Here is a 26,891-nt window from a genome sequence, read left to right as displayed (position 1 = left end):
AATTTTCATTCAAAATTGTATCCATCTATGGCCAGCTATAGGGCTGATAATAAAAGACGTTCAGCAGCCAGCTGACATTTGTATTAACAAAAAGGTGCCCTTACGGGAAAGAGAAACCTCCTCCCAAGGAGCAAAGAAGAAACATGAGCTGCTGCATGCCCTCTGAATTATTCAGCCACATCCCGGATCTAATTATATGTTAATTGGGGTTAGCATACATTTTAACAAACCTAAAGAATAGGTCTCTCCAGCCGCTATTGAATGGTTGTTGCAGGATGAACGTGGGTCAGAGAACAGCTATTTCTGCTGAAAGGAAACCTGTACGGTGAGAATTTGGAGGCTGCCTTTGCTAACCTCTGTTTCCAAAACAGTTTGGGTGCCATACTGACTCAGCACATACTGACCTAGGACAAATACGCACATCAGGACTGTGCTCTGACTTTCTCTTTTGCATGCTTTTTCCTGGTTTGTCAGAAAGAGGGACCCAGAAAGTATTGAAGCCAGAGACAGCCAGGTGACCAGTTTTCTTAGGAGGGGGCTAGCAATGGCAGCCTATCGGAATACACATAGATAGATGATGATTGGATCTGTTGGACAAAGCACAAGTTTACTTTAAAGCAGAACTCCAGAGAGATATAAAAGATATAGATAATGCACTTATCCAATATTTCAATACATTTATTTTGTAATGCAAAAACTTCAGGTACCTGAATGTAAAGCCTAATGCTGGCCATACACGGGTAGAAAATCTTTTGAAAAAAACGGTTGTATTTCTAAAGATCTGTCAAACATGCATGCGATAGCACCATCATTGTAGCAATATATGTTGCCTAATTATTGACATATTATCAATCGATAAACATAAACGGTAATTTTTCTGTAGATTGATTACATGATCCAGTGTTACATTCTAACACTGTAGATTTTTTTCAAACTGTTTTTGATCGATTCCGCTACTGATGTTTCGGAAATTGATCGTTTAGACAAGGGGTCTCCAAACTTTCCAAACAAAGGGCCACTTTACTATGTTTTCAGGCTTTAGTGAGGTCGGATGGGGCCAATAGTATTAGAAAATTCCCCGATGGTAATGGGGTAAACAATACCCCACCATTGGTTTTAGTTTGGGAAATGGTACCCCATTGTTGGTATCAGTGGGATAAATTGTGCCTCATTGTTGGTGTCAGTGGGGAACATGGTGCCCCATTGTTGGTGTCAGTTGAAGGGATACTGCTCCAAGGGTCAAATAAAGACAGGCAAAGGGCCACATCTGGCTCCCTGGCTGGAGTTTGGAGACCACTGGTTTAGACTAAAAAAATGCAACATGACACTTCGTTTTTTGGCATAAAAATTAGCATTTCGATAATCGAAATTAGCCCATTAACCTTTCAAAAGTCGAACAATTGAGCGTATTGAACGCTTTTTCGAACACTTTTCTAACCGTGTATGGTCAGCATTTCTCAAGATTTGATTTAAAATTAAATAGTATGTTTGCAGCAAGCTGGTCCAAACAATTCCCTTCATTAATACATGCGTCCCTTGTCAGCTCTATATAGGCTGTATGTAGCATCAGTTACATACACTATACAGCACTGTCTTCCAGCAGTGATATGGGGACGTAACCTCCCGTTCCCAGAACAAAATCAAACCTAGGAGAAAGCGTTAAAGCGGAACTTCACCCAAAAGGGGAAGTTCCACTTGTGTGCTTCTTCCCCCTCCTCCTCTCTAACATTTGCCACTTATTTTGTTGGGTGGGGGAGCAGGTATCTGGTTTTGACAGGTACCCACTCCCACTTCCACTCGGATCGTCTAAGCGTACCGAGCAGAAGTTCACCTCCTCTTTGCCCGCACCCTTCTGGGACACATCACAGGCCCTAGAAGACTGCGGGATCCTGCACAAAGCGCACTGTGGGGCTCCCGCAGTGGGAAGCCAGTTTTACTTAGTTAAGATGCCGGCGTTAGGGATCCAAAGCCCATTGAAGAATTGGCTCAGGTGAGGACAGTGCGGGATCTTTGGACAGTTAAGTGTCCTCATATTAAAAGTCAGCAGCTGTTCTACTGTAGTGCTTATGTACTGTAGCAAAGTCCCAGGCCCCCAGAGTCCTAATAGTGACCTCAAGAGTTAGGGAAAGCTGACATCCTTCCTTGTAAAGTGGGTTACCAAGCATGGTGGGTGTAATCCAAGATGAAATGATGGGCGCCAGTCACTTTTTGAATACGAACAAGAGATTTAGGGCCAGCACACCCTTAGGTAGATGCAATATTAATTGGCAAACTCCGAGACACTATAGGAAGACAGCGATACAGGGAAAGGCCTCCAACTGGATGCCACGTCTGTATAGGTAGGACCGCAGTCTCCTATGGCATTGAACTTGTAACAGTCACTAAATGTAGTTGTACCTAACTCTTGGTAACACAGAACAGTCCATTTCTTATCTCACAGTATCCCACTGTAGGTCTTCAATCACTGAGCTTCCAGTCCTCTCTAGACTTCCAGATCCCAGTCATCACCGGATCTCCTGAGCTCTTCCCCAGCTATCCCGCTGTATACTCCTCAAGCGTCACCCTGCTAACCTGCTGGGTCCCTGGCTTGGCACTTGCTGAAGCTTTCCCACTTCTTCACCGTCCCCGGCTGGTGAGAAGACTGCTATGGTACTTGCTCAAGCTTACTCACTGTAGTTTCCGGTAATAAGGTGGATGGTCCCTTAGTGGCAACTGCTTCCCCTTTACCTCCGACCACAACTGGTTTCCCATCTGGCGGAACCTTCACAATCCTGTAGTCCCAACCCTACCCTGCTTCTCCTGCTCCTGGTTATGCCTCAGGCAGCCTAGCAGCCAAGTGCCCCCGGGATAGGCCTCAGGCTTCTGGCCTAGCAGCCCAGGACGACATAAAACACGTCCACCCAGCCGTCCAGGTGGCACAGAACCCTGATCACCTGACTCCACCCAAATAAATAGGCTCTCCCAGCAGGCCAAGGGACTAAAGAAACCCCTGCCTATTGGTTGAGACACCCCATCCATTCATGATCTGTCCTTGCTATGCCCTTGTTGATCTAATGTCACTAGCCACAATGCCACCTAGTGACAGAAGAGAAAAGTGCAGCAACTCCAGAATTAGATGGAAGTCAGTGGATCTCCTAACAATTAGCCAGGACAATTACTACCTGGCAAACGAAATGTGCCTAAACACCAGGGTGCTACATCACTAACAAGGAACATGCTGATATGAGGAGAGAGCAGAATGATGGGAAGATGAGCTTATGATTGCAATGCTTGTTCTTTCACTGTCCAAATACAGGCTGGGGGACAGTAGGGGTTAATGTACATGGATGGGAGACAGTACAGTTACAATATAATTTAAGATAATCTGCTCTAGTGTACAAATTCCAGTGCTGTTCCACATGCAGGAACCACAGATGGTACATACAGTTGGCCATAGCAATGAATGTTACCCTTTCTTGAGTAAACATGAATTATTTTTGCCTCAGTGTTTACACATGCATGCGTATATGACCAGTGCTGGATTAAATTCTGTGGAGGCCCCTAGGCAGTCAAAACCTTAGGGCCCCTCTTGCAGGTTTCTGGAGGTTTGTTGTGTGTGTGCTCTAGTGGGGTGACATTGAACTAAGTAATGTGCACATTGGCCACTAGATGGAGATGACTATCACTACTGTATTGTACATTACGCATATGTACGTTGCACCAACATTTTTTTACAAACTGACAACTGAAAGTAGATGAGCTTTTAAGAGACAAACTGCAATGTGAAGCCTATGCTTTATGTACTTTAAGTTGTTGGGTACATTACATTGATTACAGTATTTTCTCTATAGTGCCTTTAAGGGTCCTTTCACACGGGCTGTCCGACCATGTCTGCCTGTCAGTTTTTCAAGTGGACATGATCGGACCCTCCAGTCTCCCCTATGGAGCGGCAGATGTCAGCGGACACCTGCCAGTCCGCTGACACCCGTCGCCAACTGATCCAATCCTGCCCGCAAAAACCAGCAGGATGGTGGTCCTATTTTCCATCGTTCTGGCGGATTTGATAGGATAGGATCGGATGGAAATGGACAGGTGGTCCATTTCCATTCGATTTCTCCATAGAGGAGAGCGGGCTGTGTCGGTGTCTGCTCTGCACAGCATAGCAGATAGGACCTGTCATCCGCCTGCTCAGCGGGGATCAGCGGAGCGATCCCCAGCTGAGCAAGCGGAGTCTGCTCAATGGAGGCGCCCATGTGAGGCACCCGTGTGAAAGTTTCAACTTCTTTGAGTTGATTCATTTTTTCTATCTTTTGTAAACATTTTAAGAAAGCTTTATTTTCATTCAAGATCAAATTGGTATTATTTTGATCCGTTGTCGTGAGGCCTTTAAACAACGCGGGGCCCATAGGCTAGTGCTTATTTGATAATCCTGCACTGCATATAATGTAGAAGTTCAGTTCTCAGCCGCAAGGTACCTGAGTACAGTTATTCAGTTCTATGGCTGGCTGTACATGCCACTCCCTGAGCATGAGAAAGTGTCAGAATTTGCACGCTAAAGCAAATCTGTGCAATAAACCATGTGTGAACATGAGGTGTTACAAGGAAAATGATCACATCAAAAGAGTAGTGCAACGTTTCAGAGTTACGCAGGACCCCTTCATCAGGACCCCTTTGTCATGCCTGACGAAGGGGTCCTGCATGACTCCGAAATGTTGCACTACTCTTTTGATGTTATCATGCATTAAATAATTTGCTTGAACTCTTCCTTGGTAATCCATGGTGTACTGGCAAACATTTTCTTTGTGATTTCTGAACCAGTTCCCAGCTGGTTGTTGCTGCAGCACCCAATCCCTTGAGAGCTTTTCCAGGAACGTGTGCGATGGGAATATGGAGTACTGCATGAGTTGTTAGTGACTTGCAGCAGAGAAATGTCAGGTCCTTTGCCCCCCCCCAGGCAGGCCTGTGTAAATCTCAGGACTGGATGAATAGAAATACAACTCATTTGGTAAAACAGTTTATATACCTGAAATTCATCTGTATGTTCAGGTTTTTTTTTTTTTTTTGAGTTCCACTTTAAACTGAAGGAGGCAGCATCAGGTTGGTTAACAAGCATTATTGCATGTTTTTTATTACTACTCTTTGCATCTTTTGAAACATTCATCCTAACCTATTTAAGATGTAGCTTGTAGCATATATAGAGGGTGAATTTGGGGTAGTTTAGGTTATTACAGGAAGTGCTATGTATATACGTGATTTTTTCTCCCTACATATAGTCTAAATAAAGTTTGCCATGGCAACACCACCCTTGAATCCTCTCCTCTAAAGTATAAATAGACAAGCAATGACAAATGTGGAGAGAAGAAAAAAAAAAGATGTAGGATTTCTTGTTTTGTCCTCGGGGAGGAAATGGCCTGGAAATGAAGTCCGAATTATATTTTTGCTGAGCACATTTACTGTAACTTGTCCCAGATTCATTCTTTATGTACATACTTCAATGAAAAACATTATTGTATACTGTGCTGCATTCCCTTGGTCATGGTCTAGAACTGTAAGCAATCCTAACAAGCAGCAGAGGTGAATAGGATCAACAACTAGAAGTTTTTTTCTGATTTATTGTGATACAAGTGTAGCGCCACCCCCGTAGCAGCCGCTTGGTGATTTTGGGTTCTCTGTTCTGCACCTCAACTCTAAGAATGGCCTCAGCCTCTCTGGCACACTTGGTTAGATATAAAATCACTGCAAACACTTTAAAGAATACAAATAGAAAATATACCTATATATATACCGATATCCTGGCTGTGGATTGATACTAGAAACAGACATACACACCTGGTAGTGATAAATAAGTTGAGTATATTATCACGGGAAAAAATATCTGGAAACTTATAGCACTGTTAAACCTTGCTGCAGAGTTTCAATACAATAGAAACAACAGCCTTTACTATTTAGCAACTGTAAATATAGAAAAAAATAACACAATAATCTATATGTCCATTGCACGGGCTCTGAGAGGGAGGGGAGAAGGATTGTCAGCCTCTCAGCTCCTTCTGGACCACAAACACTATTAAAAGGTGAACACAAAAAAAAAAAGAGAAATGGGTTAAACAGGTACAGTAAGCACAGTTTCATAAGGTTACAGGTCCTGGGTTGAAGGGTACTGGTGTTTTCTGCTAGCAAACTTTGGGGCCCTTTGTAATGCGAGTAGGTTTAATCAAGCAAAAATGAGACAGTAATCATCTAGGATATTCCTTTAGGTAGTGGTTTATAAGAACCAACTAGCTAAAGGTGGCAGTTCCAAACAAGCATCCTCTGACACTAGAAAGGGGAATAAGTGTCTGCATGCAGTGTCTGTACTGTGAAAAGGATGTTTTGGGTTTACACCTGCTCACAAATCCTCTGTGCGATGACACAAGACAGATTTCCAATGCTGTTTTAGGCTCCAGTCACTCCTAGCGATGTAGTAAGGCACCAAATCACCTCCTGTCGGCCGATCAGGAAGACTGGTAGCGAAACTCGGCAGGTGGAAGGACAGTGGTCAACCTGATATCCAGATGGGTACTGAGATCCCTGAATTGGTGTGGGTCATCTCTGCTGAGCTGGGTGATGCTGGGCTTCTGAGCTGGGTCCCTGGGCTGAATGGTGGTGGACCACACAGCTGTCTCCGCTCCTGGCTCCCCTCAGCCATCCTCACTACTCAGTCTCCAGCAGCACTCTCCTGGTAGTCTCTGGAAAAGCTTGGCACTCTCCCTCTCTCAGATGCTGCTAGAGTCTGTCTCTCTCTCTTTTGCTGGAGTTTTGCCACACCATCCTGTTACCCTACAACTCTCTCTCCGCTCTCCTCTCTCCTCAGCACTCACACTCCCCCTCCCCTTATTTTCCCGGGCTCCATGCAATATTCTCCCTAATTTCCGGGCATGCTGGGAGCTGTAGTTTACCACCTGTGGTCCACAGTGGGGCCGCTTGTCCTTGGGACTACATGTCCCATCATGCTCCTTCCATGTATACTCTCTTTTTATTCCTTATCTTACTCCTTGTGGGGGGGACTGTTATGGGTGGCAGTGCTGGAGGGGAGTTGGGGTGAGTGGCAGTGCTGGTGGGGGGGTGGGATGAGCGGCAGTGCTGGTGGGGGGGTGGGATGAACGGCAGTGCGGGGGGGAGTTCTGATCAGCCAACTTAGGTTCTCTTGATCAAGGTCATCTGCTGATCTGAGAACTGTAGTGGGGACTTTTAATGGCAACTAAAATTAAAGGCAGTGCTACTCACTGTGTCTCCACCTTCGTGGTGTCTCGCAGCAGTGACACCTATGCCGAAATCAGGAGATGGGGTCTCCTCCAGCCCCTCCCACTTCACATTCCTCACCAGTCAGCTGACCTCTAGTCTCTGCCCCCCAGCCATGCCGTGAACTGAATGGGTGGCTGCGAAGAGGCTGAGTGGACGGCTGCAGGCTCCAGGGCCAGCCCTGCTGGGCGGTCGCAAAAAGGCTGGGAGAGCAGCGCGGCCTTCAGGAACAACCTGGGATTCGGTGATACCCAGATGGGTATTGCAATCCCTGAATTGGTGTGGGTCATCTCCGCTGAGCTGGGTGGTGCTGGGCTGCTGAGCTGCTGGGTTGGGTCCCTGGGCTAAAATGGTGGTGGATCACACAGCCGTCTCCGCTGCTGGCTCCCTCAGCCGTCCTCACTGCTCAGTCTCCAGTAGCACTCTCCTGGTAGTCTCTGGAAAAGCTTGGCTCTCTCCCTCACTCAGATGCTGCTAGAGTCTGTCTCTCTCTCTCTCTTTAGCTGGAGTTCTGCCATACCATCCTGTAACCTCACAACTCTCTCTCCTTATCACTCACACTCCTCCTCCCCTCTCTTTTCCGGACTCCAGGCAATATCCTCCCTAATTTCTGGGCATGCTGGGGGCTGTAGTTTACCCCCGGTGATCTACAGTGGGGTCGCTTGTTCTTGGGACTACATGTCCCACCATGTTCCTCCCTGGCTGCTCACTGGTCCTCTCTCCAGCCAATGTGAGGAGTACGGGAGCTCCGCTGGCTGTAATCCACAGAGCCACCCTGTTTGTCCTCTCCTCCTGCCACGCTGTGACAGAAGACAAGGGGGGCTGAGCTTGGACTGACAGCCTGTGCTCTCCTTGTCACAGCATGATAATCCTTTGCCCAGCGGACTTGAGCGGGGGAAGGGGACAGAGCAAGTGGTGGGAGAGGAGCTCACAGCTTCTCCCTCCCTCTCTTCACTTGCAGGTCCTCCTGTCTTCTGCTGTGGCGGCGCTCTGAGCGGGGGGGGGCACAGTACATACAAGAAAAAGACAATTCCATAGCTCAACTCACCAACCAGTCTGCTGACCAACCAAATTTACCTGTCTAACCGTATGTTAAAGGCAGGGGTTTAGTTAGCACACATTTGCAAACGCATGTGAAAGCTGCAAGGCCTCGTCAAGGCACCCTGTATTACTTGCAGTCCTAACACTAAATTTATAAGTGTCTCCACAGTGGAAGCACATGCATTGAATAGATAGGTGTGAGACAGGTGAGCCAGGAGGCCGCCCTAGCCCCCTTAAAGGGACAGGACACACACTGGACACCCAGCAATAGCAGCAGAGGCGTCCAGTGTGTCCCCGACCCAAATATACAAACGGTAACAAGACACTGGTCACCGCCCACACCCATAACTGGCCTTCACAGTAAGGAGCACATGGAGGGCATATACATACAAGAAAAAGACAATTCCATAGCTCAACTCACCAACCAGTCTGCTGACCAACCAAATTTACCTGTCTAACCGTATGTTAAAGGCAGGGGTTTAGTTAGCACACATTTGCAAACGCATGTGAAAGCTGCAAGGCCTCGTCAAGGCACCCTGTATTACTTGCAGTCCTAACACTAAATTTATAAGTGTCTCCACAGTGGAAGCACATGCATTGAATGGATAGGTGTGAGACAGGTGAGCCAGGAGGCCGCCCTAGCCCCCTTAAAGGGACAGGACACACACTGGACACCCAGCAATAGCAGCAGAGGCGTCCAGTGTGTCCCCGACCCAAATATACAAACGGTAACAAGACACTGGTCACCGCCCACACCCATAACTGGCCTTCACAGTAAGGAGCACATGGAGGGCATATACATACAAGAAAAAGACAATTCCATAGCTCAACTCACCAACCAGTCTGCTGACCAACCAAATTTACCTGTCTAACCGTATGTTAAAGGCAGGGGTTTAGTTAGCACACATTTGCAAACGCATGTGAAAGCTGCAAGGCCTCGTCAAGGCACCCTGTATTACTTGCAGACTGGCTCACCTGTCTCACACCTATCCATTCAATGCATGTGCTTCCACTGTGGAGACACTTATAAATTTAGTGTTAGGACTGCAAGTAATACAGGGTGCCTTGACGAGGCCTTGCAGCTTTCACATGCGTTTGCAAATGTGTGCTAACTAAACCCCTGCCTTTAACATACGGTTAGACAGGTAAATTTGGTTGGTCAGCAGACTGGTTGGTGAGTTGAGCTATGGAATTGTCTTTTTCTTGTATGTATATGCCCTCCATGTGCTCCTTACTGTGAAGGCCAGTTATGGGTGTGGGCGGTGACCAGTGTCTTGTTACCGTTTGTATATTTGGGTCGGGGACACACTGGACGCCTCTGCTGCTATTGCTGGGTGTCCAGTGTGTGTCCTGTCCCTTTAAGGGGGCTAGGGCGGCCTCCTGGCTCACCTGTCTCACACCTATCCATTCAATGCATGTGCTTCCACTGTGGAGACACTTATAAATTTAGTGTTAGGACTGCAAGTAATACAGGGTGCCTTGACGAGGCCTTGCAGCTTTCACATGCGTTTGCAAATGTGTGCTAACTAAACCCCTGCCTTTAATATACGGTTAGACAGGTAAATTTGGTTGGTCAGCAGACTGGTTGGTGAGTTGAGCTATGGAATTGTCTTTTTCTTGTATGTATATGCCCTCCATGTGCTCCTTACTGTGAAGGCCAGTTATGGGTGTGGGCGGTGACCAGTGTCTTGTTACCGTTTGTATATTTGGGTCGGGGACACACTGGACGCCTCTGCTGCTATTGCTGGGTGTCCAGTGTGTGTCCTGTCCCTTTAAGGGGGCTAGGGCGGCCTCCTGGCTCACCTGTCTCACACCTATCCATTCAATGCATGTGCTTCCACTGTGGAGACACTTATAAATTTAGTGTTAGGACTGCAAGTAATACAGGGTGCCTTGACGAGGCCTTGCAGCTTTCACATGCGTTTGCAAATGTGTGCTAACTAAACCCCTGCCTTTAACATACGGTTAGACAGGTAAATTTGGTTGGTCAGCAGACTGGTTGGTGAGTTGAGCTATGGAATTGTCTTTTTCTTGTATGTATATGCCCTCCATGTGCTCCTTACTGTGAAGGCCAGTTATGGGTGTGGGCGGTGACCAGTGTCTTGTTACCGTTTGTATATTTGGGTCGGGGACACACTGGACGCCTCTGCTGCTATTGCTGGGTGTCCAGTGTGTGTCCTGTCCCTTTTAAGGGGGCTAGGGCGGCCTCCTGGCTCACCTGTCTCACACCTATCCATTCAATGCATGTGCTTCCACTGTGGAGACACTTATAAATTTAGTGTTAGGACTGCAAGTAATACAGGGTGCCTTGACGAGGCCTTGCAGCTTTCACATGCGTTTGCAAATGTGTGCTAACTAAACCCCTGCCTTTAACATACGGTTAGACAGGTAAATTTGGTTGGTCAGCAGACTGGTTGGTGAGTTGAGCTATGGAATTGTCTTTTTCTTGTATGTATATGCCCTCCATGTGCTCCTTACTGTGAAGGCCAGTTATGGGTGTGGGCGGTGACCAGTGTCTTGTTACCGGGGGCACAGTACAGCTGCTCCATTGTCCCCCTGCTGCTCTTATCTGTCCTCGGGGGGGGGGCGAGTTGGACTCTGCAACCCCGCTACACAAGGTTGCAACATGTGGTACATGGAGATGAGCAGTAAGGACTCCAGAGACCCCTTGTTCTGACCATTAGAATGCATTAATTCGCTTACGCACAAATGTACATGTCTATCATTTAGGTGGATTTATGATTTAGGTGGATTTTTCTGCTTAAAAGTTCCTCTACTGAACGTGCTGGTGATGGTTTTTTTCTGCCTATAATTGCTCCTCTTCTAATACGCCTATAAACACCTACAGTATGTGTATATGGACATATAGGCTAACATAGAGGTGAGACTACAGAAATAAAAAAAAGCTAAACGCCTGTAAAAGTGTTGTTTTGTAAGCCCGGTGTGCACGAGCTCTAAAGCTGGTTGTAGATGGATTGAAATTTAGCCGGTTCAGCAAGGACTGACTAAATTTTGATCCATCTTTGGCTATTCCCATTTATTGATTGGCTTCTCTCTGTAACAAGGTCCCGGGCCTCTTTAGGTCTAATAGTTACCTCAAGAGTTAGAGACAGCTGACATCCTTCTGTTTAGAGTGGGTTACAAGGCATTGTGGGAGTAGTGCAAGGTAGATTCATGGGCGCCAGACACTTCTTGAATGCAAAGAGATTTATTTTCTCTTGAACAAAATTGTGGGAGAGGGGGTTTGGGACCAGGACACCCTTTAGTTAGTTGCAATGTTAATTAGCAGACTCCAAGACTTCTATAGGTAGGCAGCCATGCAGGGAAAGGCATCCAGCAAGACACCACATCTGCATGAGTAGGATCGTTGTCTCCTATGGCAACAGTCTTATAACAGTTTCTAACAGAAGTTGTAATGAACTTCTGTACTTCCTCTACAATCACTTCTTGTGGATCTTCACTCCACGGAGCTCCCAGTCTCTCTCTCTAGACTTGCTGATCCTCTGCCTCTGGATCTCCAGAGCTTTACCAACCTTCTCACTGAGTATCTATCTCAAGCATCACCCCTGCTGGGTCCCTAGGTTGGCACTCACAGATACTCCTCAAGCGTCACCCCACTGGCTTGCTCAGTCCCTGGCTTGGCACACAAGGCTGCTCTGCAAATGTCACCTCTGCTGGCTGGGTCCCTGGCTTGACATCTGCTGAAGTTTCCCAATTCTTCACCCTCCCCGGTTGTTGAGAATACTGCCCTGGTACTTGCTTCAGCTACTCACTGTGGTCAATGGTAATAAAGTGGATAGTCCCTTAGTGGCGACAGCTTCCCCTCTACCCCCGACAAGGACAGGTTCTCCGGCCGGCTCAACCGTCACTTATGGTTGGAATGCAAGCCACAGTCACAACCCTACACTGCTCTCTTGCTTCTGGATAGGCCCCCAAACAGCCAGATGTCCCCTGGATAGGCCTCAGGCTTTGGCCTAGCAGCCCGGGGCGGCACAACACATGTCCACCCAGACAGCCTTCCCGATGGCACAGAACACCGATCACCTGACCTCACCCAAATAAATAGGCTCTCCCAGCAGGCCAAGGGACCCAAGAATATCCCTGCCCATTGGCTGAGATACCCCATCTAGTCATAATCTGTCCTTGCGATGCCCTTGTCTTATCTAATGTCACCAGCTACCTGGCCATCTAGTGACAGAAGAGAGAAGTGCAGCAATTCCAGAATTAGGGTGGAATCAATTGATCTCCTATCAATTGGCCAAGGCAACTATACCTGGCAGGTAAATTTACTAGCAACCCTACTTAACCATTAGGGTGCTACATCTCAAACAGAAATGTTGAAATATATCCATTCGATCAGTGCAAGCAGCCAATCGGCTGCTGTGCTGATCAGTGTATTCTGACAGAATACAATATCCTGTTAGAATACAATAGCGCACTTGGGAGGATTCAAACGTGTGTGTGGATGGGGATTCTATTCTTTATAAGAAAATTAAGTTCAAATAAAATAAAGATCCATCTATGGCCAGCTTTATGTTACAATAATTAACAAGGGTGCCAAGTGAGAAGAGATCCACCAATAAGTAGAGGCCAGGGGGTGCAATAAAACAGGTTTAGCACTTTTTGCCTGAAAATGGAAAACTTATTTAAAGCTTTTTTCCCCACTTTCCCGATTAAAATTAGATTCATATTTTAAAAAAAGTTTTAAACCTAAAATTAAATTCCACTTCTATTGTGGTAGGTATAGTAAAAATAGATTTTGAGGATAAACCCCGGGATTAGCAATTATTATTAACGAGAACCATGTGTATTCTTACTTGAAACTTGTTGGGCTTTTTTGTATTTCTTCCAGATCTGTGCAGTATTTAAGCATCACACTTTGCACCTGTGCAGGGGCTTCCTGTATCAAGGACCAGTCACTCCTGCTCTCTCTCTCTCTGTGCAGGGTGACTGGTCTTGTCCCCCCCCCCCCCCCCCGTAGTTTTTAGCAGGAAGCCTGTAGTGGGTGAATCTGCTGGATCCTTCTCGCAATTCTGTTCTTTGCACAGAATATTTAAAGCACAGTGATGATGTCACTGTTACTTTTTCTAGGTGCTTGGGTGCACACAAACAGGATTTATGTTCTTTGAGGCTATTGAGGAGTATATTTGGTTAACAGTTTTCATGCTCAGAATTCATCTTTAAAAGTTGCCCACATCTGGTGCTGCTACCATGGTGCCACTTTGGAGAAAACCTGTATTGAGATTAATAATAGTCTGCCATTTCTGACCACCTTCTGAAATACCAGTAGTCTGGCTTCAGTGCACTTGCTCATGGGCTCGTACGGTCAGGTGATTGGACACTGGCATAGTTTTCCGGAATCCCCTGGGCATCATCTCTATAACCCTACTCCACTCCATGAGTCCTCAGTCTTAAGGTGATGGACCTCTTCTGCTTCACGAAGAATAGAACCTTTAGCTTGACCATTTTTATCTTATCCTCAATTTCTTCAAACAACTCTTCCAGGGAACTCTTAATCGTGTAGGGACAGTCACATTTGCAGAATGCCCTGTACCATCTCTTGTCCCAGGGAGTAGTTGTGCCAGTACTTCTGCATGACAGGTTAAAAGGATTCTATTCAAACCTGTTTATGGTACAAAAAGACCAATTGGGGTATTCATCCTATTCTGGACCTAAAAATCCCTAAACAAAATACTTTCACATTTTTGTATGAAATCTGCAGGGTCAGTAATTGCCTCTCTGAGGCAAGGGGAATACATGGCATCTGTAGACATCCAAGATGCCTATCTGCATGTTTCTATTTATCCACCTCATCAGCACTTTCTGCAATTCGCAGTGGAAAACAATCACTTACAGTATGTTGCACTGCCCTTTGGACTATCCTCTTTTCTCCAGGCTTTTGGTTGGGTGATCATTTAAAAAAAAAAAAATCTGCTCTCCAGCCTTCTCTGGACCCCCCTTATGCAAGGACACCTAATCAGGGTACAGTCAGACAATGCCACTGCTGTGGCCTACATCAACCATCAAAGGGTCACCAGGAGTCATGCAGCCTTGAAGGAACTAAGTCAGATAACCTCATGGATAGGAACTCACTGCCAACTGATCTCCCCTCAGTCCACATCCCAGGAGTGTAAAACTGGAAAATGGACTACCTCAGCCACCACTGTCTGGATCGAGAGGAATTGGCCCTTCACCCAGACATCTTCAATCCAATATGTCAGACATGAGGAACTCCACATGTAGCCATCCTAGCCTCCAGATTTAACAACAAACTTCCCCTGTTTGTAGCCAGGTCCAAGGATCCACTAGCTTCAGCCTTGGATGCCTTGATAATTCCCTGGTCTCAGTTCAGGCCAATCTATACCTTTCCTCAAGTGCAAATTCTGCCTCATCTGCTCAAAAAGATAGAGCAAGAGAGGAAAATCAAAACAGGCTAAATCTGCTATCCCAAGGCTCTGTATTCCATCCTGCTTCACAGTCTCTATAGTTAACAGCATGGACATTGAAGCCCAGGTCTTAAAAGACAGGGTGGTCTTTGAATCTGTTATTCCTGCCTAGCTACGGTCACAAGCCATCCTTCCTTCCATTTCTTGGTTACTGTGCATTGCTCGCTACAAAACTGAGGACTCACAGAGTGGGATAGAGTTATAGGGGAGATGCCCTGGTGTCTTCAAAAGCTTTACCAATGTCCAATCACCTGAAGGTATGAGCCTTTAACCCAGGGTCTATGAAAAAATTGCCTGTGTGTCATGAATCTGCAGTAATGTGTTTACTGCTTACCTCTTAGGTCTGTGTCTCAGCTTTAGAGAGCATGCCCCCACACCTGGGCGTTCATGAGCTCTCAGCATGGCTCCACCCCAGCCTCTCAACAGGAAACACTATTTAATCCTGTGCACTGCAAGCCAGCCTTGCCGAGCAAAGTTGTGATTAGGCTTCTGGTGTGGCATCCTGCTATATGTTTATCTTTACTTTCGTGTACCGACCTTGGCATGTCCTTCTGACCATTCCTGTCTTGAACTGACCTGGCTTGTTCTCCTGATTATCCTGTGTTTGACCCTGAACTGCTTCTTCTGCTCTGTCCACCATAGCCAGTCCGTGAGCATGAGCTGGGAGACCCTGGCAGTCATGACCTGGAGTCAGCTGCAGCCAAATCCATCCTCGGCATCCTCGGCATCAGAGGCTCTGGTGAAAACCTGTTGGCTCTTAGATTCCACGCCCTGAGGAATCTTAGGCTCTAGCTTCCTGTTTGGCTCATGTCGGTGTTCAGGTGGAGCTGCTTTCCTGAATCACTCAGAGCTCCATCTGCAGCAGTCAGTTGAAGGGTCCACAATCCTAGTGGTGCACTCTTAACCCCAGCGGTGTGCATCTGTCACCTGGCATCAGGTGACCTGATACTGTGTCCTGTACTGTACCCCAAATTCTTCTTTTTAACTCATAAACTAGGTCTTTTTACTCAGTATCTACTGATGTACGTAAGCTTAGCTCAAGTTCTTTTGGCTTTGGTACATGTAGTGACTGTACCCACTATGTGTATATACAGTGCATTTAACCAAAGTACCTCTGATGTTTGTATTAACTTAAAGCCACTATCTTTTAAATTATAATTTATTGCGTGTAAAAATATTAATCTGTTATTATGAATAACTATGCCAAACAGGTGTACCCCTAAAGTATAAATAACACAACCTCTGTAAAAGACAGGTTTAGTGGCTACAAACTATTGTTATTGTGTACTGCCATCAAGTGTTGAACTGGAGAATAAAGAATTGGCTTACATGTTGTATAATATATTCTCAGATTTTTTTAACGAACTTTAATGTATCAGAAAAAACTAATCAAAATGTTTTGGCTGGTTCACAAAGTGGAGGGTATGGATGCTTGAAAGAGGACACCCTGCAACTGACTGGTCTAAAAGTGAACAAATAGCTCAGTTCACATGTTACAGTTGTGGGATGTGGCATTAGGAGCAGCTACCTATTGTTTCCTGTGGCTTCTGCTTGCAAGCCCACCCAGAGAGTATTCCAGGGGTGGAAAGCTACCCCTTCAACACACGTGGGTTGATTTACTAAAGGCAAATAGGCTGTTCACTTTGCAAAGGAATATGCACTTATCTTATTCAATGTCATGACATTTTACTTTACAAAGCATACCCAATCTTGTGCAACGGAAAAAAATATTATTTTTTGCATGATTGGGTGATGAAAATCAGCAATCTTTACTCAGTGAACTTTCTTTTTTTCACGCTATCCTTATCTGCTTTTCTAAAAAAGCCTGCTGCTTACAAATACTCAGTCTTTAATTTACACACACGGGAATACATCAATAGAGCACTCCTGACCCCCTGTATATGCCTTTTAAGAAGACTACTTACAACATTTTAATCATACATGAGTAACTGAAAAGAAATTGCTGCTGCTCTGAGCTCTCTGTAGAAATAGTGCTCTATAAATGTATGCATCATAGGTGTGCTTATTTAGGTGTTACTGCACCTTGTATGCAACTATACAGTACTTATATAGGGTCCCCAGTCTTATATTCACCTGTCCCTGATCCAGCGAAATATCATTGACGAGGTCACACAGCCACCAATCAAAATCTTCTGAGCTGAGCCAAAGCATGGGCTTTGCTTTCTCCGTTATGGAGCACAGAACATAGGTGTGGGACCAGCACAGGAGAGTTTGTATATGCATTGTTCATAAGATTGAATGGAGCACGTGCATTACACTTTAAAATGTTTATTTGTTAACCAATGATTTTCTATAAAGAGTAAAAAAAAAAAAAAAAAACACACACTTTAACAGTTAGGGACTCCTTTTGATGGAAAAAAATGACAGTAGTACCTGTTTTTCTTTTTATAATTAAAGTGGGGTTCCACCCAAAAAACAAAAATACCTGGAAAAATTCTAAAAAAAAAAACAAAAAAACATTTGGATATTTTTTTTTTTTCACTTACCTCTAAATGCCTGTTGCTAGGTGGTCCCTCGTAGTCTGCCTGTTCCTTTGCCTGGGCTGGTGACATCACTTCCCCCCCAGGCACAGGAAGGGCTCCGCTCTGCTCCCTCCCTCCTGTCAATCATCTGGGACCCATTACAGGTCCCAGGTGATTGAGCGGCCAATCACGGCGCGTGGCGCCGCTCGCGCATGCGCAGTGGGTGCCAGGCTGTGAAGCCACAGCCCGGCGCCCACAGTTGAAATGCCGGTGCCGACGAGCGGAGGGGGGGGACGAGCGGGGCTTCGATCCCCTGCATCGCTGGACCCAGGGACAGGTGAGTGCCCAATTAAAAGTCAGCAGCTGCAGTATTTGTAGCTGCTGACTTTTAATTTTTTTTTTTTTTTGACGGCCCCCCTGGGTGGAACTCCTCTTTAAGTCAGTTCTGTCTGAAGTTTTCAAGATCTGAACATGCATATAGCCTCCGCCATCCTTGTTCTTTAGAAAACCCATAGTGCCCTGGGGATCCTTTGTCATGAGTGTACCCTACATTAAATGTCTATTTGTCAAAAGTTTCATAAAAATATTAAAAACAAAGACCAATATAGTGCCCTGCTGGAGAGTATATATAGTTTTTTGGCTTTTCTGCTTAACAGAGAAGTAGATAAGCAGACAGCACCTAAATTTGCCTAACAGAGAGCAGTGATTGATTAGTGAGGTCTGCTCAGTGTGCTCTGGTGCTGCTCATGCTGTCTTGATGTTTCACACTGACCCAATAGCAAGAAGGCATATTGGACAGTGGGAGGAAACCTAGCAGGTGAGAGCATGAATACAGATACAGCCCTGGCCAATTAGAAGGGGATGTGCCCCAAGGAATGCTGGGTGTCTGTATTTAAGCCTGAGGAGCACATAGGCTTGGGGTTCCAGTCCAGCCCACCTCTAAGGAGAAAGGTTCAGGTGGGGAGGAGGCGGCTGCCTCTCCCCAGCAAAGGCTACCATGTGGCCTCAGGTGCCAGACATGAGGGCCTGAAGCCTGGAAGCTACAAACCAGGGTTCGTGTGCAAGCTGACTGAGGGAGCAAGTCTATGGATCTGGTCTTATGTCACTGGTATAGACTGTGGCTTGGAAGCTGGAAGGAGGCTACCAGCTGTCCCTGGACATTTTGTGAGTATAGACCCTGAAGGGATCCTTGAGACTGAGTGTGTGTTGCTGAAATCCCCCCTCTGGTTTTAGAAGTCAGCATACTGGGTGTGTGAGCTAAAGGAAGCACTGACTAGTGTCTTGAAGACTTAAAGTGGAGTTCCACCCACACTTTCCACTCCTCACCATGCAGCACTAATGTGCATCCTTAAAATGAATTGGCAATTTATTTATTTATTTGTTCATTTACCTGATTTATGCCTACATCTAATCTCGTTTAGGGGCCGTGGCGCCGTACATCATTTCCAGTTTTGCATTGGCTCCTGGGAGATCTTGGTCAGCTTGGTATGGCACTGCTCCCATAAAAAACATAACATTTGCATCTATGGAAAATCTTGTTCAGCTTGGCATGGCACAGCCATGCCAAGCTGACTAAGATTGCACCGCATTGCACATGAGCAAGATCGGCAGGTGCATGCTGGGTAGCCAGCATGCACGGAATCCAGGATAAAGGACACTGTGGCTTCAGATGCTCAAACTGGAGATGGCCACGCTGTGCAGGACCTTCACAAAGTAAGAAAACAATGCTGCACAAATAGAAAACTGGGCATAGTTTACAGTATACCTTTGCTACATTGCATGAGGCATGAGTATTCTAGGGGCATTTTATCTTAAAAGTCATATTTTGGCTGGAACGCCGCTTTAAGACCCCTTTCACACTGGAGCATTTTGCAGGCACTATAGCTTAAAAAATAGCCCCTGCAAAACCCTAAAACAGCTGCTCCATTCACTCCACTGTGAAAGCCCGAGGGCTTTCACACTGGAGCGGTGTGCTGGCAAGGCATCAGAAAAAGTCCTGCCAGCGGCTTCTTTGAAGTGGTGAAGGAGCGATGAACTCACCACTCCTCCACCGCTGCTCCCCATTGAAATCAATGAGGCAGCGCTGCGATACCGCTGGCAAAACACCACTCTGGCAGCGTTTTGCGGGCGGATTTAACCCCTTTTTGGTCACTAGCGGGGGGTTAAAACCGCCCCACTGGCGGCCAAATAGCGCCGCTAAATCGACGGTAAAGTGACGCTAATAATAGCGCCGCTTTACCGCTGACGCCAGTGGCGGTAGAGTGTGAAAGGGGTCTAAGTCCACTGACAAAGTCCACTGAGTCTCTTCTGCTACAAAGGGACTTGTTCTTCCATACAGATGCTGTATGGTTCAGCAGATAATCGGCTCCACAGTTCTACAGAGAGAGAGAGTTGTCCTCGCTTATGCATAGTTCATTTGGAGTATCCTACTAATTCCCTTCTCCTATCCAAGTTCTCCAAATAAAATATAAAAACAAATCCCCTAGACTGGTCATTGGAGACAACGAGCGGAAGAGTGTGTGCATCTGGCTGTGTGAGAATACCATGTAACTGGCTGCAGGATAATCAGTGGGAGACCTAGGTACAGATATTGCAGCAGTTCCTGCAGGAGCAGTGCTACACAACCATTTAAAAAATAATAATAAAACTGATCCAAATTCAACATAAAGTAGTTCCCACAAATGAATCTGTGCTTGTGAAAAGCCAACCTGTGCAATCTGAGTTGCACAGGTCATTTGGCTATGGACTTCTCCCTGGTGCTTGATGATCGTCCCAGTGCTGTCACATGCAATGAGTCTTACCTAGAAATATCGGCTATTTTTAATTTTGTTTCCTTCAGCTGAATTCAGAGGTAGGAGAGTAAATAAATGGTTACTATGTACTGCTGGAGATGGAGGGGATTAAAAAAAAAACATGCTGCCTAGCCCTGCATGTCATAATGGAGAGGGTCAGAAGCACCAGTCAAGTTTTCATATACATAGTCTTAAAATAAAATGTTAAAGGCCAACGTCTCTCGAAACAAACATTTTGACTGGACCTCATTAAGTTACTTAATAGTTACTAATAGTTTTTGGAGCTCTAGTTGCAAGATTTCTTTACAGTAGTGTCTTTCCCTGCCCGTTAAGACCATATTGAGTTTGTGAAGCACGTGTCTGAATACCAAAAATAAATATTTATTCTCTACAGGATAGAAGATCAATTGGGGGTGCATTATACCATAATATGACTTGACAATTGGACAGGACTGGAAAAAAAGAAGGTGAAGAAGTCCTAGGAAAATATAGTAAGTCAGCATGTCTTTACTTAACAACTTCACCTTTCATATCTTCATCCCAGTCCCCTGGACACTACCAATCATTGCCCACAACTGATACGTCCACCTTCTGGACAGTCCCACCAAAACCATGCCTACTTTCTGTCCGATCTTGCTCCTAATTATGCTGAAACTACCTATTAGCAGCTGTGATTACCTCAGCTAATACCCTTATTTGAGTTAATGCACATGCCCAGTAACTCAAATATGGAGGAAGTGATCTTAGGACATAATCCGGCACACATCATCTGGACAATAGCGAGAGATACTGGACTGTCCAGGCAAATCCGGGACAGCTGACTTCTGTGCATGTCATTTAATTATCCATTAATCTGAACAAGTAGATCCTTGACAATTCTGCTTTACCAGCATGATTATTGTTGTCTGTGACTTTGGTCCAGCTCTAAATCATATAATGCCTGAGGATTCCACCATTCTTATATTTATGTAAATAGTAGTAATTTCATTGTTGAAGGTTATTCTTGTTCTATTAATAAAGCCTTTAGAGATTCCAAAATATGTTTGTCCTTTGGATTCGTCATTGGGATGATCAGCATCACATGAGGTGTCAAGTGTTTCATTTCGATGCGGGAAGTACATGAAATACCCCTCATACAATGTTTCTCATCCTGGTCAACTTTTCTATTGTCATGACACCTCTCTGGTTACAGGAAACAGCTGTGAGATGTAAATAATAAGTCATTCACTTTCCTTTTGTGCATATGGGAATATAATAGACTGGTATTAACAGACTGCATGACTTATTTCAATAGAGTGTGTCAGATCTAGGCTCTAGTTACTGTAGTGTGACGTTTCCATTTATATGGCAGATAATACGATGTTCCATTGCTCTTAAAGGGGTTTATTCCTTTCACCAAGAAAACCCCTCCAGTGTTTGTCAGATGGCACACCTTGATAAATGTTGTACAATACATCTCCATATTTCATGAATAAAGGTCAATGAACCCCATATGATCACAGAGACTTGATTTGCTTTGTCACTGCTGTAAAAAAAAAGCTGATTGGAGCAGTTCTTAACAGGACAAAGTGGGAGGAGTTTTACAAATCCTTACATAATGGGGAACATCCCACATAAAATGTAAAACCATTTGCAAAAGAACAGATCCTGCTGCATCAAACCTTGAGGATCGAGCCGCTGCTTTGTGCCTAATTGCGCTAGGTCTTTCATTTTGGAAAATACTGCTTTCTGCTTTTTTTCTTTCCTTTTTTGTAAAACATTGCTGTCAATCTCCTCCAGCTTTGTTGCCACAACTTCCTGTCCATATGCACTTGCTCCAGCAGCAACTTTATGCTGTTGCATAGGGTGACACTCACCATTAAGAGACAGGGACAGAGTGTTTGTCAACATATAACAGGTATGCCTGAACAACGATCTTCATGGGAGGCTCACCGGGTATTATTTTAAAGGATGAGTTCACCTTTTGGAACATGTTCCACCTGTATTTAGGGTGACAGCTGGCACCAGTTGTCACTATTTGAAAATAACACGGCCGTTCAGGGCTCTGCCCACACTACCGCATCATCCATTCACAGTTTCCTGTAAATGACTTGAAATGCAAGTACCATGAGCCTTTGTGGCTGACAGCTTGTAGTTCTGAATGGACTGTGGGGTTTTAAACTGAAAGTTGCAGGGTTTGCCTGTAGGAGTAGGCAATTGCGCCCATGATCCACTGATCATGGTTGCAATGCTTTCCAGGATCCCAAGGGAAAAATGTATAAATGCACATTTTCCCTGCCGAAATATGTGCATTTATTATTTTTCCCAAAAAGGTGAACTTATCCTTTAATAATAGCTGCAAATAAAATGCAAAATTGAAAATTACTTTTTAAACGTCAAAAGATTATATAGGGGCCATAACTATTATATAAGGTCATAAGCAGTAGTGTCAATGTCCAAAATTATGTGTTGCTGGCCTGTACTCAATCTCAGCCTGATTTTATAGTTCTGATTTTCTATATGTTATTTTTCACTTCTGCCTGCTGGTGTTGAGTGTTCCAGGCAATTGTGTGGAAGATCGAATAGCCCAAGTTATGAATATGTATATCTCCCTGGCCAATCAGTGGTTTATTGTCAGTAGTGAATTAGCATACCTCCCAACTCTCTGAATTGGGAAAGAGGGACACCTATTAGCAAAAGTATGTAGGCATAGGACACACCCCCTCCCACACCCCCTTAAAAAGAATTTTACAAACAAAATGATTGGTTAAACCCACAAGTGCTTTTTTACCACTACTTTTCCTTTATATTGGCTTTTGAAATTTACAAATACAGCAATTTAGAAACTGGGTAAAAAGGTTTAGCACGTTTTAATAGATAAATAGTGCATTTTATATACAACTATATAGATCAAACCAAAATGAGGGACAAATGAGGAAGAAGGAGGGACAGAGGGGCATTGTTCCAAATGAGGGATAGTCCCTTGAAATCAGGGACAATTGAGAGCTATGCATTGGTAAGTGATACATTTCTTGGGGAACTGTGCTCTCTTGCTTCCCAGGACATGTCTGGAAGGGTGTGTAAAAGCTGTTGTTCCTGACCTTCCATGCCTGCTGTCTGCAGAGGACACCTGCTTAGGAAAGAAGGCCTTAGGCTAGGGCATGAAGCATTTATGGCCTGATGGGAGATGTTACCCACAAGGAGGGTGAAGCTGGAATCTTGGTTGGCGCAGGAGGTAGGAGAGTGTTCTGAAGAGTAAGATAAATGTTTGAATTCTGCAAGAGGTATGGTGCCTTATCCAAAAGCTTCATGTGCTACAACTTATTATGATCAGAATAAAACAGAGCTCTGCTCTGGCTTAAAGGTTCTTTTTGTGTAAGAGGGATTTTTGGAGTTTGCACTATGTTCAGGTGCCCTGTGCCCTAACCCTTTTTCCCTGAGTAAGCTATAATAACGTCCAAAAGTGACTGGCGCCCATCTGTTCACATCATCACAGTCGAGGTGAGATGTTGGCCCACCTGATCTCTAGGAGTCTTAATAGCCTCCAGGGGTTAGTGAGTGCTACAATAATATGAGATTTTAATCACTTCTTTTCGATCTATGTTAACTTCTCATACAGAAATAGCGCAATGAAATTTTGCCTCCTGTGTTACACCAATAGCTATATTACTTGCAAATGCTTTATAAACTGATACACGCTCCAGGGAATACTTGACAAACATCTGAGATTACAAAATGAACATAATACAATAAAGTAAAAAAAAAAACCACGATGGCAGAAAGAGTTAGACTACCATTACATTGCTGACCTCCCTAAAAATGCTAGTCACTTGGTTGTCTCACTTACCTACAGAGGCCCAGAACCAAGTGTGCAGCCAGTGAAGTCCTAATGAAATCAGAACACCTAATCTCCATATTTTCTTTCTGCCAAGCTTGATAAATGTAACTGAAAAAATATCAAAACCTGGAATCCATCTTTGTGATGAATTGTAATCTCGTTTCTTGTATAGTACATTAGACAACACCAGCGATGATACATGTCTATCATCTGTTGTCTTCAATTTCAACAGTTGGGCTGCCTATCTGGTAGGAACAACTACAGCAGTTGGGCTGGATTATAAAATGTTACCCTTTTAGCCAATTGTTCTCTGATATCAATGTAACAGCATTTTTAAAGCTTGAAGAATAAAAAGTAGAAATCTACTGTGCAGGAAAAAATATATATATTTTGGTGTATTGTCTGCACATACCAGCTATGCCAAGACATATCAAGTATTTTGAAGCTACTGGATAAAATAAGCAAACATTAGTTTCTAAATAGGTTTGGAAGTTTAATGCATACATTGTGTTCTCTTGCTTGCCTGCAGGGGGTGTCCTTTACTTTTTATTTTCAAATTCTTCAAGTCTTTAAACAATAATGCAATACTTTAGCTATTAACGTTCATTGGATGTGATGTGTAATAGAGATATGAATACTGATTAGTGTTAATCTACATTTATTGTTGACCAAATACCCATATCCTTAAAGTTTTTGCCAGTTTGTGCCGAGACAGTTCCCACCATTTTTGGTGAGGTTTGGAAGGATTCCCCAAGAGTCTTGCTTTCCCAAGAGCCTACGTGCTCTTTTTCTACGGCCATTCAGGCAGCAGTGGTCACTTTCTCTCAGTCAGTGTGCTAGGGTTGCTGTAAATGTAATAACATGGTCGTGATTCATCAATGTCACAGACAATTCATTTGCCATTTGCTGTTGCTCACTATTCAGTCTTGGCTGTCAGTAATTCTATTCACTATAGGCTTAAACACACAGGGGTAATTTTTTTTTAAAACTGGAGCACACAGAATTTGATGCAGCTGTGCATAGTAACCAAACAGCTTCTAACTTCGGTATTTATAAGTAAGCATTGACAATAAAACCTAGAAGTTGATTCTTTACTATACACAGTTGCACCAGATACTGTGTGTTCCAATTTTAGTAAATCCTTGCTTTACACAAGAAGAAGAATCTTTATTTTCATCCACATGACTGTCATTCTCAGATCTCATCAGACTCTGGAAATAACCCACTTAAAAATAAGGATCATTATCCTGGTGTTTTTAGCTTGTGAAATGAGCCTTTAGTGTTATGTAAGTGTAGAAAAGGGCTTTGTGTATGCCATATAAAGTACAATAATATATAATATATATTATTAACCAACCCAGAAAATCCAAGTTTCCACATCAACCGTATTTTCTCCTTACTCTGATCCTGGAAAAAAAAAAAAACATACTGCCAGGATTTCTTCTGTCTGGGCACTGGTAGGCATGCGCTGGCTAGGTTCTGGTAGGGATGCTCCTGGTCCAGTTGCATCTGGCCCATCACTGGTAGGGATGGTCCTGGCCAGTTGCTGGTAGGGATGCTTCTCTCCGAGTGCTGGTAGGGATGCTGCTGGCCGAGAGCTCATAGGGATGCTCCTGGCTGGTAGAGATTTTTCTGGCCAGTCGCTGGTAGAATGCTTCTGATCAAGTGCTGTGAGGGATGTTTCTGAGCACCTGTAGGGATACTATTTATTTATTACAGGTACTTGTATAGCGCCATCAATTTATGCAGTGCTTTACATATACATTGTACATTCACATCAGTCCCTACCTTCAAGGAGCTTACAATGTAAGGTCCCTAACTCACATTCATACATACACATACTAGGGCCAATTTAGACAGGATCCAATTAACCTACCAGCATATGTCTTTGGTGTGTAGGAGGAAACCGGAGTACCTGGAGGAAGCCCATACAGGGAGAACATGCAAACTCCAGGCAGGTAGTGTTGTGGTTGGGATTTGAACCAGCGACCCTTTTGCTGGTTTTGCTGGTTGGAATGCTCCTGTTTGAGCACTTGTAGGGATGCTTGTGGTTGAGTTCTGGTAATGATTTTTCTAGTTTATCGCTGATTGGGATGCTCCTGTTTGAGCACTAGTAGGGATGTTTGTGGTTGAGTTCTGGTAAGGATGCTTCTGGTTTATCGCTGATTGGGATGCTCCTGTTTGAGTGCTGGTAGGAATGTTTGTGTCTGAGCACTGGTGAGAATGCATCTGGTTGAGTGGTTGTCTGAGCACTATTAGAGATGCCCATGACTGAGCACTAGAAGAGATACCTGAGGCAGAGTTATGGTGAAAATGAATTCATCACAAAACGCTACTACCTCATATTGTGAATACACCATTGGGAAGTCATGGCTATGTTAGTTAGCCCTGACCTACCAAATAATTAGTTACAATGTCAATCTATTTATAACAGAGGAGCGAAATGTCAGCCGTGTTGGAAGTCATTGCCAATGTTCAAGTAAACAGAATGCCATTCACCTTCACAACTGCCGAAGAGGAGCACTTAGAGTACTATTTGGCTGTCAAAATAACACTTAGCAATTATAATATGCATCTTCAATGCTGTAACATTCAACAGCAGCATTGTAGTTGTTCTCCACTAACATAATCCTCCAATAATTGTAGCATCCTAAAAGCCCCCTACTGCTATTATCATATCCTTTGGCCATCATTCTAATGAAACCATGCATTTCCCTACAACCTTCACCCAGTGTGTTCCCTCATATTGCATATAAAAAGCTCAATTACCCTCATGCTAAGTAGAAATGGAATAATCAGAATGATTTGTGTTCTGAATTGTGGACATATATTAGACACAATGGAGAAAACATAACTTGTAAACTCTATTTCTGGAGTTGAATAAATCTATATCCTGGGAGGGTGCTGGTAATTCACAAGAGAGATGCAGAGAGGGTACAGTAGACAAGACAGAAGAAATGTATAAAATGAAAAGTTCATCTGTATACATACAATCCAAACACTCATCTTTGTTTATAACGTACTAAAACAACAGCTCTTCAAGCTTGCAAGTGCC

General features: G+C 44.4%; 1 protein-coding gene across 2 annotated transcripts in view; it reads left to right on the top strand.

Annotated features, from left to right (window-relative positions):
• The window catches only part of FRY (FRY microtubule binding protein), a 653,558-nt gene that overhangs the window by 140,088 nt on the left and 486,579 nt on the right, over nt 1-26,891 (top strand). Inside the window, exon 3 of one of the 2 annotated variants that reach the window (XM_073613351.1) lies at nt 20,414-20,510. The exons of the other annotated variant lie outside the window; for it this stretch is intronic. The gene's annotated coding sequence lies outside the window, so the exon portion shown is untranslated. The remainder of the gene's footprint in view (nt 1-20,413; nt 20,511-26,891) is intronic. 2 annotated transcript variants of the gene reach the window in all.

The sequence above is a fragment of the Aquarana catesbeiana genome, linkage group LG02 (assembly GCF_042186555.1).
Source record: "Aquarana catesbeiana isolate 2022-GZ linkage group LG02, ASM4218655v1, whole genome shotgun sequence".
NCBI classification, from domain to species: Eukaryota; Metazoa; Chordata; class Amphibia; order Anura; family Ranidae; genus Aquarana; species Aquarana catesbeiana.
Note: the sequence above shows the minus strand (reverse complement) of the source record. Positions and strands in the feature narration are given on the sequence as shown.